The sequence below is a fragment of the Musa acuminata genome, chromosome BXJ2-1 (genome assembly GCF_036884655.1).
Source record: "Musa acuminata AAA Group cultivar baxijiao chromosome BXJ2-1, Cavendish_Baxijiao_AAA, whole genome shotgun sequence".
NCBI lineage: Eukaryota > Viridiplantae > Streptophyta > Magnoliopsida > Zingiberales > Musaceae > Musa > Musa acuminata.
In genome coordinates this window covers 25,421,821-25,437,793 of record NC_088338.1, presented here as the reverse complement: position 1 = coordinate 25,437,793, position 15,973 = coordinate 25,421,821, and the positions used below count along the sequence as shown (strand labels likewise).

The 15,973-nt window shown below is 50.7% G+C and overlaps 22 pseudogenes; all 22 read right to left on the bottom strand.

Moving 5' to 3' along the window:
* Positions 1-283: 283 nt before the first annotated feature.
* On the bottom strand, positions 284-402 carry LOC135604043 (5S ribosomal RNA; annotated as a pseudogene).
* Positions 403-752: 350 nt separating this feature from the next.
* Positions 753-871, bottom strand: LOC135604630 (5S ribosomal RNA; annotated as a pseudogene).
* A 350-nt stretch (positions 872-1,221) lies between these two features.
* On the bottom strand, positions 1,222-1,340 carry LOC135604042 (5S ribosomal RNA; annotated as a pseudogene).
* A 350-nt stretch (positions 1,341-1,690) lies between these two features.
* On the bottom strand, positions 1,691-1,809 carry LOC135602810 (5S ribosomal RNA; annotated as a pseudogene).
* A 350-nt stretch (positions 1,810-2,159) lies between these two features.
* Positions 2,160-2,278, bottom strand: LOC135604636 (5S ribosomal RNA; annotated as a pseudogene).
* A 350-nt stretch (positions 2,279-2,628) lies between these two features.
* Positions 2,629-2,747, bottom strand: LOC135601724 (5S ribosomal RNA; annotated as a pseudogene).
* A 350-nt stretch (positions 2,748-3,097) lies between these two features.
* Positions 3,098-3,216, bottom strand: LOC135604635 (5S ribosomal RNA; annotated as a pseudogene).
* A 350-nt stretch (positions 3,217-3,566) lies between these two features.
* LOC135601722 (5S ribosomal RNA) lies at positions 3,567-3,685 on the bottom strand (annotated as a pseudogene).
* A 350-nt stretch (positions 3,686-4,035) lies between these two features.
* LOC135602456 (5S ribosomal RNA) lies at positions 4,036-4,154 on the bottom strand (annotated as a pseudogene).
* A 350-nt stretch (positions 4,155-4,504) lies between these two features.
* LOC135603845 (5S ribosomal RNA) lies at positions 4,505-4,623 on the bottom strand (annotated as a pseudogene).
* Positions 4,624-4,973: 350 nt separating this feature from the next.
* On the bottom strand, positions 4,974-5,092 carry LOC135603168 (5S ribosomal RNA; annotated as a pseudogene).
* A 350-nt stretch (positions 5,093-5,442) lies between these two features.
* On the bottom strand, positions 5,443-5,561 carry LOC135603565 (5S ribosomal RNA; annotated as a pseudogene).
* Positions 5,562-5,911: 350 nt separating this feature from the next.
* LOC135603844 (5S ribosomal RNA) lies at positions 5,912-6,030 on the bottom strand (annotated as a pseudogene).
* A 350-nt stretch (positions 6,031-6,380) lies between these two features.
* LOC135603167 (5S ribosomal RNA) lies at positions 6,381-6,499 on the bottom strand (annotated as a pseudogene).
* A 350-nt stretch (positions 6,500-6,849) lies between these two features.
* Positions 6,850-6,968, bottom strand: LOC135604162 (5S ribosomal RNA; annotated as a pseudogene).
* Positions 6,969-7,318: 350 nt separating this feature from the next.
* On the bottom strand, positions 7,319-7,437 carry LOC135604154 (5S ribosomal RNA; annotated as a pseudogene).
* A 350-nt stretch (positions 7,438-7,787) lies between these two features.
* Positions 7,788-7,906, bottom strand: LOC135603165 (5S ribosomal RNA; annotated as a pseudogene).
* Positions 7,907-8,256: 350 nt separating this feature from the next.
* LOC135604381 (5S ribosomal RNA) lies at positions 8,257-8,375 on the bottom strand (annotated as a pseudogene).
* Positions 8,376-8,725: 350 nt separating this feature from the next.
* LOC135604461 (5S ribosomal RNA) lies at positions 8,726-8,844 on the bottom strand (annotated as a pseudogene).
* Positions 8,845-14,600: 5,756 nt separating this feature from the next.
* LOC135599347 (5S ribosomal RNA) lies at positions 14,601-14,719 on the bottom strand (annotated as a pseudogene).
* Positions 14,720-15,069: 350 nt separating this feature from the next.
* On the bottom strand, positions 15,070-15,188 carry LOC135604412 (5S ribosomal RNA; annotated as a pseudogene).
* Positions 15,189-15,538: 350 nt separating this feature from the next.
* On the bottom strand, positions 15,539-15,657 carry LOC135604314 (5S ribosomal RNA; annotated as a pseudogene).
* Between the last annotated feature and the right edge of the window lie 316 nt (positions 15,658-15,973).

The window sequence follows — 15,973 nt, the reverse complement described above, 5'->3', positions numbered from 1 at the left end:
GTCCGTCACGAAACCGTCGGTGCTTTTTCGAACGTTCACGAAATCCCTATTGCAAGCTCTCTCCGAGCCCTAGCCCGACGACTGCGTATCGGTCACGGCAAGCGCGTGCCGAAACCAACGGCACTTGCTAGAACGATCTAGGAATCGCTATTGCGACCCCAATCCGGAAAGCTCTCTTTGAGCCCCTCGATACTGACTGCGTTGCGGTCACAGCAAATTTCCAGCCCCAAAACATACGTCTCGGAGATCTACGGGAGATGTTTCGTATCCCGGGATGCAAAAAGGAGTGCAACACGAGGACTTCCCAAGGGGTCACCCATCGTAGTAATACTCTGGCCCAAGCACGCTTAACTTCGGTGTTTTGATGGGATTCGGTGATTTAGTGCTGCCATTATCGCACCCGTTTCGCGAGCTTCGTCCCTCGCCTATGTGCACGTCGCGGTCGGCGCATCAACGTCCGGAGCCTCTTGCCCGTCACGAAACCGTCGGCGCTTTCTCGAACGTTCACGAAATCCCTATTGCAAGCTCTCTCCGAGCCCTAGACCGACGACTGCGTATCGGTCACGGCAAGCGCGTGCCGAAACCATCGGCACTTTCTAGAACGATCTCGGAATCGCTATTGCGACCCCAATCCGGAAAGCTCTCTCGGAGCCCCTCGATACTGACTGCGTAGCGGTCACAGCAAATTTCCAGCCCCAAAACAATCGTCTCGGAGCTCTACGGGAGATGTTTCGTATCCCGGGATGCAAAAAGGAGTGCAACACGAGGACTTCCCAGGGGGTCACCCATCGTAGTAATACTCTGGCCCAAGCATGCTAAACTTCGGTGTTTTGATGGGATCCGGTGATTTAGTGCTGCCATTATCGCACCTTTTTCGCGAGCTTCGTCCCTCTCCTATGTGCACGTCGCGGTCGGCGCATCAACGTCCGGAGCCTCTTGCCCGTCACGAAACCGTCGTCGCTTTCTCGAACGTTCACGAAATCCCTATTGCAAGATCTCTCCGAGCCCTAGCCCGACGACTGCGTATCGGTCACGGCAAGCGCGTGCCGAAACCATCGGCACTTTCTAGAACGATCTCGGAATCGCTATTGCGACCCCAATCCGGAAAGCTCTCTCGGAGCCCCTCGATACTGACTGCGTAGCGGTCACAGCAAATTTCCAGCCCCAAAACAATCGTTTCGGAGATCTACGGGAGATGTTTCGTATCCCGGGATGCAAAAAGGAGTGCAACACGAGGACTTCCCAAGGGGTCACCCATCGTAGTAATACTCTGGCCCAAGCACGCTTAACTTCGGTGTTTTGATGGGATTCGGTGATTTAGTGCTGCCATTATCGCACCCGTTTCGCGAGCTTCGTCCCTCGCCTATGTGCACGTCGCGGTCGGCGCATCAACGTCCGGAGCCTCTTGCCCGTCACGAAACCGTCGGCGCTTTCTCGAACGTTCACGAAATCCCTATTGCAAGCTCTCTCCGAGCCCTAGACCGACGACTGCTTATCGGTCACGGCAAGCGCGTGCCGAAACCATCGGCACTTTCTAGAACGATCTCGGAATCGCTATTGCGACCCCAATCCGGAAAGCTCTCTTTGAGCCCCTCGATACTGACTGCGTAGTGGTCACAGCATATTTCCAGCCCCAAAACAATCGTCTCGGAGCTCTACGGGAGATGTTTCGTATCCCGAGATGCAAAAAGGAGTGCAACACGAGGACTTCCCAGGGGGTCACCCATCGTAGTACTACTCTGGCCCAAGCACGCTAAACTTCGGTGTTTTGATGGGATCCGGTGATTTAGTGCTGCCATTATCGCACCCGTTACGCGAGCTTCGTCCCTCGCCTATTTGCACGTAGCGGTCGGCGCATCAACGTCCGGAGCCTCTTGCCCATCACGAAACCGTCGGCGCTTTCTCGAACGTTCACGAAATCCCTATTGCACGCTCTCTCCGAGCCCTAGCCCGACGACTGCGTATCGGTCACGGCAAGCGCGTGCCGAAACCATCGGCACTTTCTAGAACGATCTAGGAATCGGTATTGCGACCCCAATCCGGAAAGCTCTCTTCGAGCCCCTCGATACTGACTGCGTAGCGGTCAAAGCAAATTTCCAGCGCCAAAACAAACGTCTCGGAGCTCTACGGGAGATGTTTCGTATCCCGGGATGCAAAAAGGACTGCAACACGAGGACTTCCCAAGGGGTCACCCATCGTAGTAAAACTCTGGCCCAAGCACGCTAAACTTCGGTGTTTTGATGGGATCCGGTGATTTAGTGCTGCCATTATCGCACCCGTTTCGCGAGCTTCGTCCCTCGCCTATGTGCACATCGCGGTCGGCGCATCAACGTCTGGAGCCTCTTGCCCGTCACGAAACCGTCGGCGCTTTCTCGAACGTTCACGAAATCCCTATTGCAAGCTCTCTCCGAGCCCTAGCCCGACGACTGCGTATCGGTCACGGCAAGCGCGTGCCGAAACCATCGGCAGTTTCTAGAACGATCTAGGAATCGCTATTGCGACCCCAATCCGGAAAGCTCTCTCCGAGCCCCTCGATACTGACTGCGTAGCGGTCACAGCAAATTTCCAGCCCCAAAACAAACGTCTCGGAGCTCTACGGGAGATGTTTCGTATCCCGGGATGCAAAAAGGAGTGCAACACGAGGACTTCCCAAGGGGTAACCCATCGTAGTACTACTCTCGCCCAAGCACGCTTAACTTCGGTGTTTTGATGGGATCCGGTGATTTAGTGCTGCCAATATCGCACCCGTTTCACGAGCTTCGTCCCTCGCCTATTTGCACGTCGCAGTCGGCGCATCAACGTCCGGAGCCTCTTGCCCGTCACGAAACCGTCGGCGCTTTCTCGAACGTTCACGAAATCCCTATTGCAAGCTCTCTCCGAGCCCTAGCCCGACGACTGCGTATCGGTCACGGCAAGCGCGTGCCGAAACCATCGGCACTTTCTAGAACGATCTAGGAATCGGTATTGCGACCCCAATCCGGAAAGCTCTCTTCGAGCCCCTCGATACTGACTGCGTAGCGGTCAAAGCAAATTTCCAGCGCCAAAACAAACGTCTCGGAGCTCTACGGGAGATGTTTCGTATCCCGGGATGCAAAAAGGACTGCAACACGAGGACTTCCCAAGGGGTCACCCATCGTAGTAAAACTCTGGCCCAAGCACGCTAAACTTCGGTGTTTTGATGGGATCCGGTGATTTAGTGCTGCCATTATCGCACCCGTTTCGCGAGCTTCGTCCCTCGCCTATGTGCACATCGCGGTCGGCGCATCAACGTCTGGAGCCTCTTGCCCGTCACGAAACTGTCGGCGCTTTCTCGAACGTTTACGAAATCCCTATTGCAAGCTCTCTCCGAGCCCTAGCCCGACGATTGCGTATCGGTCACGGCAAGCGCGTGCCGAAACCATCGGCACTTTCTAGAACGATCTAGGAATCGCTATTGCGACCCCAATCCGGAAAGCTCTCTCCGAGCCCCTCGATACTGACTGCGTAGCGGTCACAGCAAATTTCCAACCCCAAAACAAACGTCTCGGAGCTCTACGGGAGATGTTTCGTATCCCGGGATGCAAAAAGGAGTGCAACACGAGGACTTCCCAAGGGGTAACCCATCGTAGTACTACTCTCGCCCAAGCACGCTTAACTTCGGTGTTTTGATGGGATCCGGTGATTTAGTGCTGCCAATATCGCACCCGTTTCACGAGCTTCGTCCCTCGCCTATTTGCACGTCGCAGTCGGCGCATAAACGTCCGGAGCCTCTTGCCCATCACGAAACCGTCGGCGCTTTCTCGAACGTTCACGAAATCCCTATTGCAAGCTCTCTCCGAGCCCTAGCCCGACGACTGCGTATCGGTCACGGCAAGCGCGTGCCGAAACCATCGGCACTTTCTAGAACGATCTCGGAATCGCTATTGCGACCCCAATCCGGAAAGCTCTCTCCGAGCCCCTCGATACTGACAGCGTAGCGGTCACAGCAAATTTCCAGCCCAAAAACAATCGTCTCGGAGCTCTACGGGAGAAATTTCGTATCCCGGGATGCAAAAAGGAGTGCAACACGAGGACTTCCCAGGGGGTCACCCATCGTAGTACTACTCTTGCCCAAGCACGCTAAACTTCGGTGTTTTGATGGGATCCGGTGATTTAGTGCTGCCATTATCGCACCCGTTTCGCGAGCTTCGTCCCTCGCCTATGTGCACGTCGCGGTCGGCGCATCAACGTACGGAGCCTCTTGCCCGTCACGAAACCGTCGGCGCTTTCTCGAACGTTCATGAAATCCCTATTGCAAGCTCTCTCCGAGCCCTAACCCGACGACTGCATATCGGTCACGGCAAGCGCGTGCCGAAACCATCGGCACTTTCTAGAACGATCTCGGAATCGCTATTGCGACCCCAATCCGGAAAGCTCTCTTTGAGCCCCTCGATACGGACTGCGTAGCGGTCACAGCAAATTTCCAGCCCCAAAACAATCGTCTCGGAGCAATACGGGAGATGTTTCGTATCCCGGGATGCAAAAAGGAGTGCAACACGAGGACTTCCCAGGGGGTCACCCATCGTAGTAGTACTCTGGCCCAAGCACGCTAAACTTCGGTGTTTTGATGGGATCCGGTGATTTAGTGCTGCCATTATCGCACCCGTTACGCGAGCTTCGTCCCTCGCCTATTTGCACGTCGCGGTCGGCGCATCAACGTCCGGAGCCTCTTGCCCATCACGAAACCGTCGGCGCTTTCTCGAACGTTCACGAAATCCCTATTGCAAGCTCTCTCCGAGCCCTAGCCCGACGACTGCGTATCGGTCACGGCAAGCGTGTGCCGAAACCATCGGCACTTTCTAGAACGATCTAGGAATCGCTATTGCGACCCCAATCCGGAAAGCTCTCTTTGAGCCCCTCGATACTGACTGCGTAGCGGTCAAAGCAAATTTCCAGCCCCAAAACAAACGTCTCGGAGCTCTACGGGAGATATTTCGTATCCCGGTATGCAAAAAGGAGTGCAACACGAGGACTTCCCAAGGGGTCTCCCATCGTAGTAATACTCTGGCCCAAGCACGCTTAACTTCGGTGTTTTGATGGGATCCGGTGATTTAGTGCTGCCATTATCGCACCCGTTTCGCGAGCTTCGTCCCTCGCCTATTTGCACGTCGCAGTCGGCGCATCAACGTCCGGAGCCTCTTGCCCATCACGAAACCGTCGGCGCTTTCTCGAACGTTCACGAAATCCCTATTGCAAGCTCTCTCCGAGCCCTAGCCCGACGACTGCGTATCGGTCACGGCAAGTGCGTGCCGAAACCATCGGCACTTTCTAGAACGATCTCGGAATCGCTATTGCGACCCCAATCCGGAAAGCTCTATCCGAGCCCCTCGATACTGACAGCGTAGCGGTCACAGCAAATTTCCAGCCCAAAAACAATCGTCTCGGAGCTCTACGGGAGATATTTCGTATCCCGGGATGCAAAAAGGAGTGCAACACGAGGACTTCCCAGGGGGTCACCCATCGTAGTACTACTCTGGCCCAAGCACGCTAAACTTTGGTGTTTTGATGGGATCCGGTGATTTAGTGCTGCCATTATCGCACCCGTTTCGCGAGCTTCGTCCCTCGCCTATGTGCACGTCGCGGTCGGCGCATCAACGTACGGAGCCTCTTGCCCGTCACGAAACCGTCGGCGCTTTCTCGAACGTTCACGAAATCCCTATTGCAAGCTCTCTCCGAGCCCTAGCCCGACGACTGCATATTGGTCACGGCAAGCGCGTGCCGAAACCATCGGCACTTTCTAGAACGATCTCGGAATCGCTATTGCGACCCCAATCCGGAAAACTCTCTTTGAGCCCCTCGATACGGACTGCGTAGCGGTCACAGCAAATTTCCAGCCCCAAAACAATCGTCTCGGAGCTCTACGGGAGATGTTTCGTATCCCGGGATGCAAAAAGGAGTGCAACACGAGGACTTCCCAGGGGGTCACCCATCGTAGTAGTACTCTGGCCCAAGCACGCTAAACTTCGGTGTTTTGATGGGATCCGGTGATTTAGTGCTGCCATTATCGCACCCGTTACGCGAGCTTCGTCCCTCGCCTATTTGCACGTCGCGGTCGGCGCATCAACGTCCGGAGCCTCTTGCCCATCATGAAACCGTCGGCGCTTTCTCGAACGTTCACGAAATCCCTATTGCAAGCTCTCTCCGAGCCCTAGCCCGACGACTGCGTATCGGTCACGGCAAGCGTGTGCCGAAACCATCGTCACTTTCTAGAACGATCTAGGAATCGCTATTGCGACCCCAATCCGGAAAGCTCTCTTTGAGCCCCTCGATACTGACTGCGTAGCGGTCAAAGCAAATTTCCAGCCCCAAAACAAACGTCTCGGAGCTCTACGGGAGATATTTCGTATCCCGGTATGCAAAAAGGAGTGCAACACGAGGACTTCCCAAGGGGTCTCCCATCGTAGTAATACTCTGGCCCAAGCACGCTTAACTTCGGTGTTTTGATGGGATCCGGTGATTTAGTGCTGCCATTATCGCACCCGTTTCGCGAGCTTCGTCCCTCGCCTATGTGCACGTCGCGGTCGGCGCATCAACGTCCGGAGCCTCTTGCCCATCACGAAACCGTCGGCGCTTTCTCGAACGTTCACGAAATCCCTATTGCAAGCTCTCTCCGAGCCCTAGCCCGACGAATGCGTATCGGTCACGGCAAGCGCGTGCTGAAACCATCGGCACTTTCTAGAACGATCTCGGAATCGGTATTACGACCCCAATCCGGAAAGCTCTCTCCGAGCCCCTCGAAACTGACTGCGTAGCGGTCACAGCAAATTTCCAGCCCCAAAACAATCGTCTCGGAGCTCTAAGTGAGATGTTTCGTATCCAGGGATGCAAAAAGGAGTGCAACACGAGGACTTCCCAGGGGGTCACCCATTGTAGTAATACTCTGGCCCAAGCACGCTAAACTTCGGTGTTTTGATGGGATCCGGTGATTTAGTGCTGCCATTATCGCACCCGTTTCGCGAGCTTCGTCCCTCGCCTATGTGCACGTCGCGGTCGGCGCATCAACGTACGGAGCCTCTTGCCCGTCACGAAACCGTCGGCGCTTTCTCGAACGTTCACGAAATCCCTATTGCAAGCTCTCTCCGAGCCCTAGCCCGACGACTGCATATCGGTCACGGCAAGCGCGTGCCGAAACCATCGGCACTTTCTAGAACGATCTCGGAATCGCTATTGCGACCCAAATCCGGAAAGCTCTCTTTGAGCCCCTCGATACGGACTGCGTAGCGGTCACAGCAAATTTCCAGCCCCAAAACAATCGTCTCGGAGCTCTACGGGAGATGTTTCGTATCCCGGGATGTAAAAAGGAGTGCAATACGAGGACTTCCCAGGGGGTCACCCATCGTAGTAGTACTCTGGCCCAAGCACGCTAAACTTCGGTGTTTTGATGGGATCCAGTGATTTAGTGCTGCCATTATCGCACCCGTTACGCGAGCTTCGTCCCTCGCCTATTTGCACGTCGCGGTCGGCGCATCAACGTCCGGAGCCTCTTGCCCATCACGAAACCGTCGGCGCTTTCTCGAACGTTCAGGAAATCCCTATTGCAAGCTCTCTCCGAGCCCTAGCCCGACGACTGCGTATCGGTCACGGCAAGCGTGTGCCGAAACCATCGGCACTTTCTAGAACGATCTAGGAATCGCTATTGCGACCCCAAACCGGAAAGCTCTCTTTGAGCCCCTCGATACTGACTGCGTAGCGGTCAAAGCAAATTTCCAGCCCCAAAACAAACGTCTCGGAGCTCTACGGGAGATATTTCGTATCCCGGTATGCAAAAAGGAGTGCAACACGAGGACTTCCCAAGGGGTCTCCCATCGTAGTAATACTCTGGCCCAAGCACGCTTAACTTCGGTGTTTTGATGGGATCCGGTGATTTAGTGCTGCCATTATCGCACCCGTTTCGCGAGCTTCGTCCCTCGCCTATGTGCACGTCGCGGTTGGCGCATCAACGTACGGAGCCTCTTGCCCGTCACGAAACCGTCGGCGCTTTCTCGAACGTTCACGAAATCCCTATTGCAAGCTCTCTCCGAGCCCTAGCCCGACGAATGCGTATCGGTCACGGCAAGCGCGTGCTGAAACCATCGGCACTTTCTAGAACGATCTCGGAATCGCTATTACGAACCCAATCCGGAAAGCTCTCTCCGAGCCCCTCGATACTGACTGCGTAGCGGTCACAGCAAATTTCCAGCCCCAAAACAATCATCTCGGAGCTCTAAGTGAGATGTTTCGTATCCCGGGATGCAAAAAGGAGTGCAACACGAGGACTTCCCAGGGGGTCACCCATCGTAGTAATACTCTGGCCCAAGCATGCTAAACTTCGGTGTTTTGATGGGATCCGGTGATTTAGTGCTGCCATTATCGCACCCGTTTCGCGAGCTTCGTCCCTCGCCTATGTGCACGTCGCGGTTGGCGCATCAACGTACGGAGCCTCTTGCCCGTCACGAAACCGTCGGCGCTTTCTCGAACGTTCACGAAATCCCTATTGCAAGCTCTCTCCGAGCCCTAGCCCGACGACTGCATATCGGTCACGGCAAGCGCGTGCCGAAACCATCGGCACTTTCTAGAACGATCTCGGAATCGCTATTGCGACCCCAATCCGGAAAGCTCTCTTTGAGCCCCTCGATACGGACTGCGTAGCGGTCACAGCAAATTTCCAGCCCCAAAACAATCGTCTCGGAGCTCTACGGGAGATGTTTCGTATCCCGGGATGCAAAAAGAAGTGCAACACGAGGACTTCCCAGGGGGTCACCCATCGTAGTAGTACTCTGGCCCAAGCACGCTAAACTTCAGTGTTTTGATGGGATCCGGTGATTTAGTGCTGCCATTATCGCACCCGTTACGCGAGCTTCGTCCCTCGCCTATTTGCACGTCGCGGTCGGCGCATCAACGTCCGGAGCCTCTTGACCGTCACGAAAACGTCGGCGCTTTCTCGAACGTTCACGAAATCCCTATTGCAAGCTCTCTCCAAGCCCTAGCCCAACGACTGCGTATCGGTCACGGTAAGCGCGTGCCGAAACCATCGGCACTTTCTAGAACGATCTAGGAATCGCTATGTTAGAACCCTTGCAGATTCTAAACTTGGGGTTGATCTCTTTAGGGGATCGGCCTCCTTGGAACTCTATAGGGGTTCCTCCCTCCAAGTTGCTGCTCAAAGGCTGCAGAAAAGATTCATCTATTGCTTGAGAAAAGAGGAGGAATACATAGCTATTTATAGGGTTTCTAAACCCTAACTCCTAATAGGACTCCTACTCAAGAGTCCTACTCAATTAAGACTCCTAATAGGACTCCTACTCAAGAGTCCTACTCAATTAAGACTCCTAATAGGACTCCTACTCAAGAGTCCTACTCAATTAAGACTCCTACTCAAGACTCCTAATAGGACTCCTACTCAAGACTCTTATTCCCTTACAACTCCTGATTCTTCTCTAAGAAAAAACCTCCTACATGAATGTCCCTCTCAATTAGGACTCTCCTAGCTAGAGTCCTAACAGAATGTCACTCTCAATTAGGACTCTCCTAGCTAAAGTTCTAATAGTTTTACATGAATGTCCCTCTCAATTAGGACTCTCCTAGCTAGAGTCCTAACAAACCCGCCCTCTTCAAATCAGCCTTGTCCTCGAGGCTGACGATTCATGAATTTTGGGAATTTGATCTTCAAGTCATCATAGTTCTCCAAAGTGGCATCTTCTGTTAGTAGGTTTGCCCACTGTATTAGCAATTCAGTAGTGGATCGTCGTCGTCGAGTCATAATCCGTCGATCAATAATGGCACTTGGCTGAGTCTGAAGTCCTCCTTGGGTAGTCATATTTGGTGGGTGGCTTTGGGCTATCTCCAAGCACCTATTTACAACTTCTGTCTGGCCGTCGGTTTGTGAGTGATGCCATTCCATCTTAATATCGTCAAGGAAGTCGCTGGTCGGAAGTGAAATGGCCAAAACTTCAGCTTGCTCGGGTAGCTGCGAAAGCGCATCTGCAAGAACATTCTCTTTCCCCTTTTTGTAAGTTATTTCATAATCAAATCCAAGAAGTTTTGTTACCCAGTTTTGCTGCTCAGGGGATGATATCTTTCGTTCTAAAAAGTACTTGAGGCTTTTATGGTCGGTTTTAATTTGAAATCGTCGACCAATCAAGTAGGGTCTCCACCTCGTTGCTGCGCGCACAATAGCGAGCATCTCCTTATCATATGTTGACTTATTTTGATGGGAGGGAGATAATGCCTTGCTAGTGTATGCGAGTGGTCGACCATCTTGCATGAGAATTGCTCCAATTCCGACTCCAGATGCGTCGGCCTCAATAATGAAGGGTCGGTTGAAATCTGGTAGTGTTAGCACCGGCGTCGTCGTCATGGCTGCCTTAAGTTTGTCGAAGGCAGCAGAGGCTCTGTCCAACCATTGGAAGACTTCTTTTTTCAGAAAGGAAGTAAGTGGTGCACTGATCTCTCCATAGTTTTTTACGAACTTGCAGTAGTAGCCTGTTAAACCCAGAAAGCCATGTAGCAATTTTATGTTCCTCGGGGTCAGCCAGTTTTGCATTGCTCCAATTTTGAAGGGGTCTAGTGCCACACCTTCCTCTGATATGATATGCCCAAGATATTCTTCCTTTTGAAGAAAGCAAAAATTCATAGTGGTTGTTGTGTGTTCAAAAGGTGGTTTTCGGTATGTCTTCTTCGCATACTCGTATTTGATGATACCCGGATCGAAGGTCCAGCTTTGTGAAGATTTGTGCTCCCTTTCATCTAGCAATTCATCTACTATTGGAATAGGGTATTTATCCTTGATGGTAATGCCATTGAGAGCTCGGTAATCAATGCATATTCGCCATGTTCCGTCCTTCTTGTGTACAAGTAGCACTAGTGAAGAGTAGGGGCTGCAACTTGGCCGAATAACTCCTGTTTCGAGCATCTGTTTTATAATCCTTTCTATTTCATCCTTCTGGAGATGTGGATACTGATATGGCTGAGTATTTGCTGGAGATTTGCTTGGAAGAATCATTAAACAATGATCATGCCGATGGGTAAGAGGTAGATTGCACGGTTCCATAAATATATCTGAAAATTCAGCAAGCAAAGGAAGTAGGTTTGAATCGTTAAATTCTATTAGCTCTCCCTTTGTTTGCTGCTCAAGTTGTACCAAGAATCCGCTGCATGCTTTATGCAAAACCTTCTCCATTTGTTGTGTGCAAATCATCATTACGTCGCCCCCACGTTTCCCGTGCAATATCACATGTTTCTCTTTACTGCAAAATTTCATAATTAGTTGCATAAAATTCCAAGAAACATCACCTAATGTTGTCAACCATTTAATTCTGAGCATGGTCTCATGATCATCAAGAGAGAGAAGGAAGAAATCTTCAATTATCTCTTGGTCCTGCAGCAATAGTTTCTCCTGCGGGCGCCTACGATCACACTTCAAAATCCGTCCGTTGGCGACCTTAACGACAAACCTGCTGCAATTCTCAATAGATAAGTTCATATGGACAGCAACCTTACTGTTTATGAAGTTACTAGTACTGCCCGTGTCGATGAGAACAGTGATCGGTTGTTGTTTGAGAAGGCCTCCAACTTTCATCGTTTGCGGGTTTGAGTAGCCGGCTAGTGTATGTACCGTAACTTCGGTTGGTTGTGGCTCTTCTTCTGCATCTTCTTCTTCATGTTCAAGGCTCTCTTCTAGATGTTCAATGACCTCTTCTTTTATTGGTTCAATCATAAGAAGTCCCCCTTTACTACAGCGATGCTCATGGCTCCACGGCTCGTCGCAATGCCAACATAACCCCTTCGCAGATCGCTCCTGAAGCTCTTCTCTTGTCAACCTTTTTGGTGCAGGGACTCGATCAATAATAGGGGGGGCTAAGGGCTTTAGTATTGCTGGTTGAGGAGCGACCCTAATCCTTCGAGCTTCATGGTTCAATTGCTCCTCTTGATGTCGTGCGAAAGAGATGGCTGCCATAAGCGTGTACGGTTGTCGCGCTTTAACTTCTCCTCGGATCTCTGGCTTCAAGCCCTCAATGAAGGTCCTCAATAGCTGTTTTTGAGACCAATCACGAGTTTGATTAGATAACCTTTCAAACCTGGTTTGGTACTCCCAAATGGTGGAGGTTTGTCGGATCTTTGCTAGTTGTCCATCAATATTCTCGTAATCGGTTGGTCTGAAGCGGATCAGCAGTCCTTCTTTGAATTGTTGCCACGAAAGGACTTCATATGTATGTTCAAACCAGTCAAACCATTGTATGGCATCCCCTTCAAGATGTATAGCAGCAATTTTCACCATAGATGCATCCGCGGTTTTGTGGTACCGAAAATATCGCTCCGCACGCGAGATCCAACCAATCGGGTCTCCTTCTTCCCATCTAGGGAAGTCCACTCTCATGCATGGATAGTTGGGGTTGGTCATAGAGCTTCCCCTCTCTTGGAAGTCATATCTTCGGGCTTGGTGCGATTGGGCAAAGCTCTCTCCTTGATATGATTTCTTCAGGCTTAGTGGTCGGCCCAATCTGAGTTCGGTAAAGAGCGTCCGAATCTTATCCTCCATTCGTGCTTCCAAGGCTTCGAATTTAGCATTGATTGCCTCCTTAGATGTCATAGTATATGCCTCCAAATCTGTGATGTTAAGATCTCTCTTTTGTTGTTGGGTTAAAGGCATGTATAGGTTGAGAGAAGTGATGGTCGAAAGGGTTGGTGGATTGGTGGATGTAGGCTGCGGTTTAGGCTTGTTTTGTTGTTGTTTTGGGTGCAGTTTGAGGGTGTGGTTTGGTAGAGTTTTAGGGCTATGGATGAAAGATTTGGATCTGTGGTAGATGGTAGCAAAGGTTTGATAGAAATCAGTGGAAGTTTGCTGCAGAATTGTATTGTCTTGTAAGAGCAGAATTGTCGTTGAAGAAACAGCGGTTTCTCGACGTAATTTCCACCAAAAACTTAAGAGAATTGAGGAGGGAATTGATAGCAAAATCACAGTTTATATGACAGCAAGGATATCTAATTTAATCAAGAAAATTTCGGCAGTATAACAGCAAAGAAATTGGTGCAAGTTGGAATTGCAGAATTATCGTCGAAAAATTTCAGCGGGTTACGATGAAAATTTGCAGCAACATAAAATCGTTTTTAGAGATGAATTTCTTAATAGATCAATCTTAGATGGAAGCCAAGATGATATATGAAGTCTATAAGAAATTTCATTCAAAAAAGATTGCAAATAGATGGGTTAAGGCAACGATATGTAGTTGAAATTTTCTGCAGCATAGATTTTCAAGTGTAGCAGATTGGACATAAAAGATCAGTAGTTTATATTGAGAATTTTTCGATGAAACCAAAGGGAAATCTACTGTTAGGAAGTGTCAAAGATGTCATAAAAATTTCGTAGAAAATTGGATAGAAAAAGCACAGTAGCAAGATCAAACAGATGGTGCTATGCAGCTTGAATTCTGCAATTCAAGTGCAGCAGATTGGACATAAAAGATCAGTAGTTTATATTGAGAATTTTTTGATGAAACCAAAGGAAAATCCACTGTTAAGAAGTGTCAAAGATGTCATAAAAATTTCATAGAAATTTGGATAGAAAAAGCACAGTAGCAAGATCAAACAGATGGTGATATGCGGCTGGAATTCTGCAATATATCTTTCGTCGTAGAGATGAAAACTTTGTGACGAAAAGTTTATGCAGCAATATAGGAACGATTTTTTTTTTTTTTTTTTTTTTTGGATTTTCGAATAAGGATAACTAAATTGCAGCAGCAGTAAGGTAGGAAACCAGAACCTGTTGCAATTCACGGGGAGATCAAAGGATGATCCGTGGTGGTGGAGATGATGGCGGAATTCGGTGACGATCTTTTAAGCAATTGTGGGAATTGCTTTGGATGGTTGTGGAGGGTTGATGGATGGCTGTGAAAGGGCAGCGAGACGCCAAGAACGCTGCTCTGATACCAGGTGTTAGAACCCTTGCAGATTCTAAACTTGGGGTTGATCTCTTTAGGGGATCGGCCTCCTTGGAACTCTATAGGGGTTCCTCCCTCCAAGTTGCTGCTCAAAGGCTGCAGAAAAGATTCATCTATTGCTTGAGAAAAGAGGAGGAATACATAGCTATTTATAGGGTTTCTAAACCCTAACTCCTAATAGGACTCCTACTCAAGAGTCCTACTCAATTAAGACTCCTAATAGGACTCCTACTCAAGAGTCCTACTCAATTAAGACTCCTAATAGGACTCCTACTCAAGAGTCCTACTCAATTAAGACTCCTACTCAAGACTCCTAATAGGACTCCTACTCAAGACTCTTATTCCCTTACAACTCCTGATTCTTCTCTAAGAAAAAACCTCCTACATGAATGTCCCTCTCAATTAGGACTCTCCTAGCTAGAGTCCTAACAGAATGTCACTCTCAATTAGGACTCTCCTAGCTAAAGTTCTAATAGTTTTACATGAATGTCCCTCTCAATTAGGACTCTCCTAGCTAGAGTCCTAACACGCTATTGCGACCCCAATCCAGAAAGCTCTCTTCGAGCCCCTCGATACTGACTGCGTAACGGTCAGAGCAAATTTCCAGTCCCAAAACAAACGTCTCGGAGCTCTACGGGAGATGTTTCGTATCCCGGGATGCAAAAAGGAGTGCAACAGGAGGACTTCCCAAGGGGTCACCCATCGTAGTAATACTCTGGCCCAAGCATGCTTAACTTCGGTGTTTTGATGGGATCCGGTGATTTATAGCTGCCATTATCGCACCCGTTTCGCGAGCTTCGTCCCTCGCCTATGTGCACGTCGCGTTCGGCGCATCAACGTCCGGAGCCTCTTGCCCGTCACGAAACCATCGGCGCTTTCTCGAACGTTCACGAAATCCCTATAGCAAGCTCTCTCCGAGCCCTAGCCCGACGACTACGTATCGGTCACGGCAAGCGCGTGCCGAAACCATCGGCACTTTCTAGAACGATCTAGGAATCGCTATTGTGACCCCAATCCGGAAAGCTCTCTCCGAGCCCCTCGATACTGACTGCGTAGCGGTCACAGCAAATTTCGAGCCCCAAAACAAACGTCTCGGAGCTCTACGGGAGATGTTTTGTATTCCGGGATGCAAAAAGGAGTGCAACACGAGGACTTCCCTGGGGGTCACCCATCGTAGTACTACTCTGGCCCAAGCACGCTAAACTTCGGTGTTTTGTTGGGATCCGGTGATTTAGTGCTACCATTATCGCACCCGTTTCGTGAGCTTCGTCCCTCGCCCATGTGCACGTCGCGATCGGCGCATCAACGTCCGGAGCCTCTTGCTCATCACGAAAACGTCGGCGCTTTCTCGAACGTTCACGAAATCCCTATTGCAAGCTCTCTCCGAGCCCTAGCCCGACGACTGCGTATCGGTCATGGCAAGCGCGTGCCAAAACCATTGGCACCTTCTAGAACGATCTAGGAATCGCTATTGCGACCCCAATCCGGAAAGCTCTCTTCGAGCCCCTCGATACTGACTGCGTAGCGGTAAATGCAAATTTCCAGCCCCAAAACAAATGTCTCGGAGCTCTACGGGAGATGTTTCGTATCCCGGGATGCAAAAAGGAGTACAACACGAGGACTTCCCAGGGGGTCACCCATCGTAGTAATACTCTGGCCCAAGCACGCTAAACTTCGGTGTTTTGATGGGATCCGGTGATTTAGTGCTGCCATTATCGCACCCGTTTCGCGAGTATCGTCCCTCGCCTATGTGCACATCGCGGTCGGCGCATCAACGTCTGAAGCCTCTGGCCCGTCACGAAACCGTCGGCGCTTTCTCGAACGTTCACGAAATCCCTATTGCAAGCTCTCTCCAAGCCCTAGCCCGACGACTGCGTATCGGTCACGGCAAGCGCGTGCCGAAACCATCGGCACTTTCTAGAACGATCTAGGAATCGCTATTGCGACACCAATCCAGAAAGCTCTCTCGGAGCCCCTCGATACTGACTGCGTAGAGGTCACAGCAAATTTCCAGCCCCAAAACAAATGTCTCGGAACTC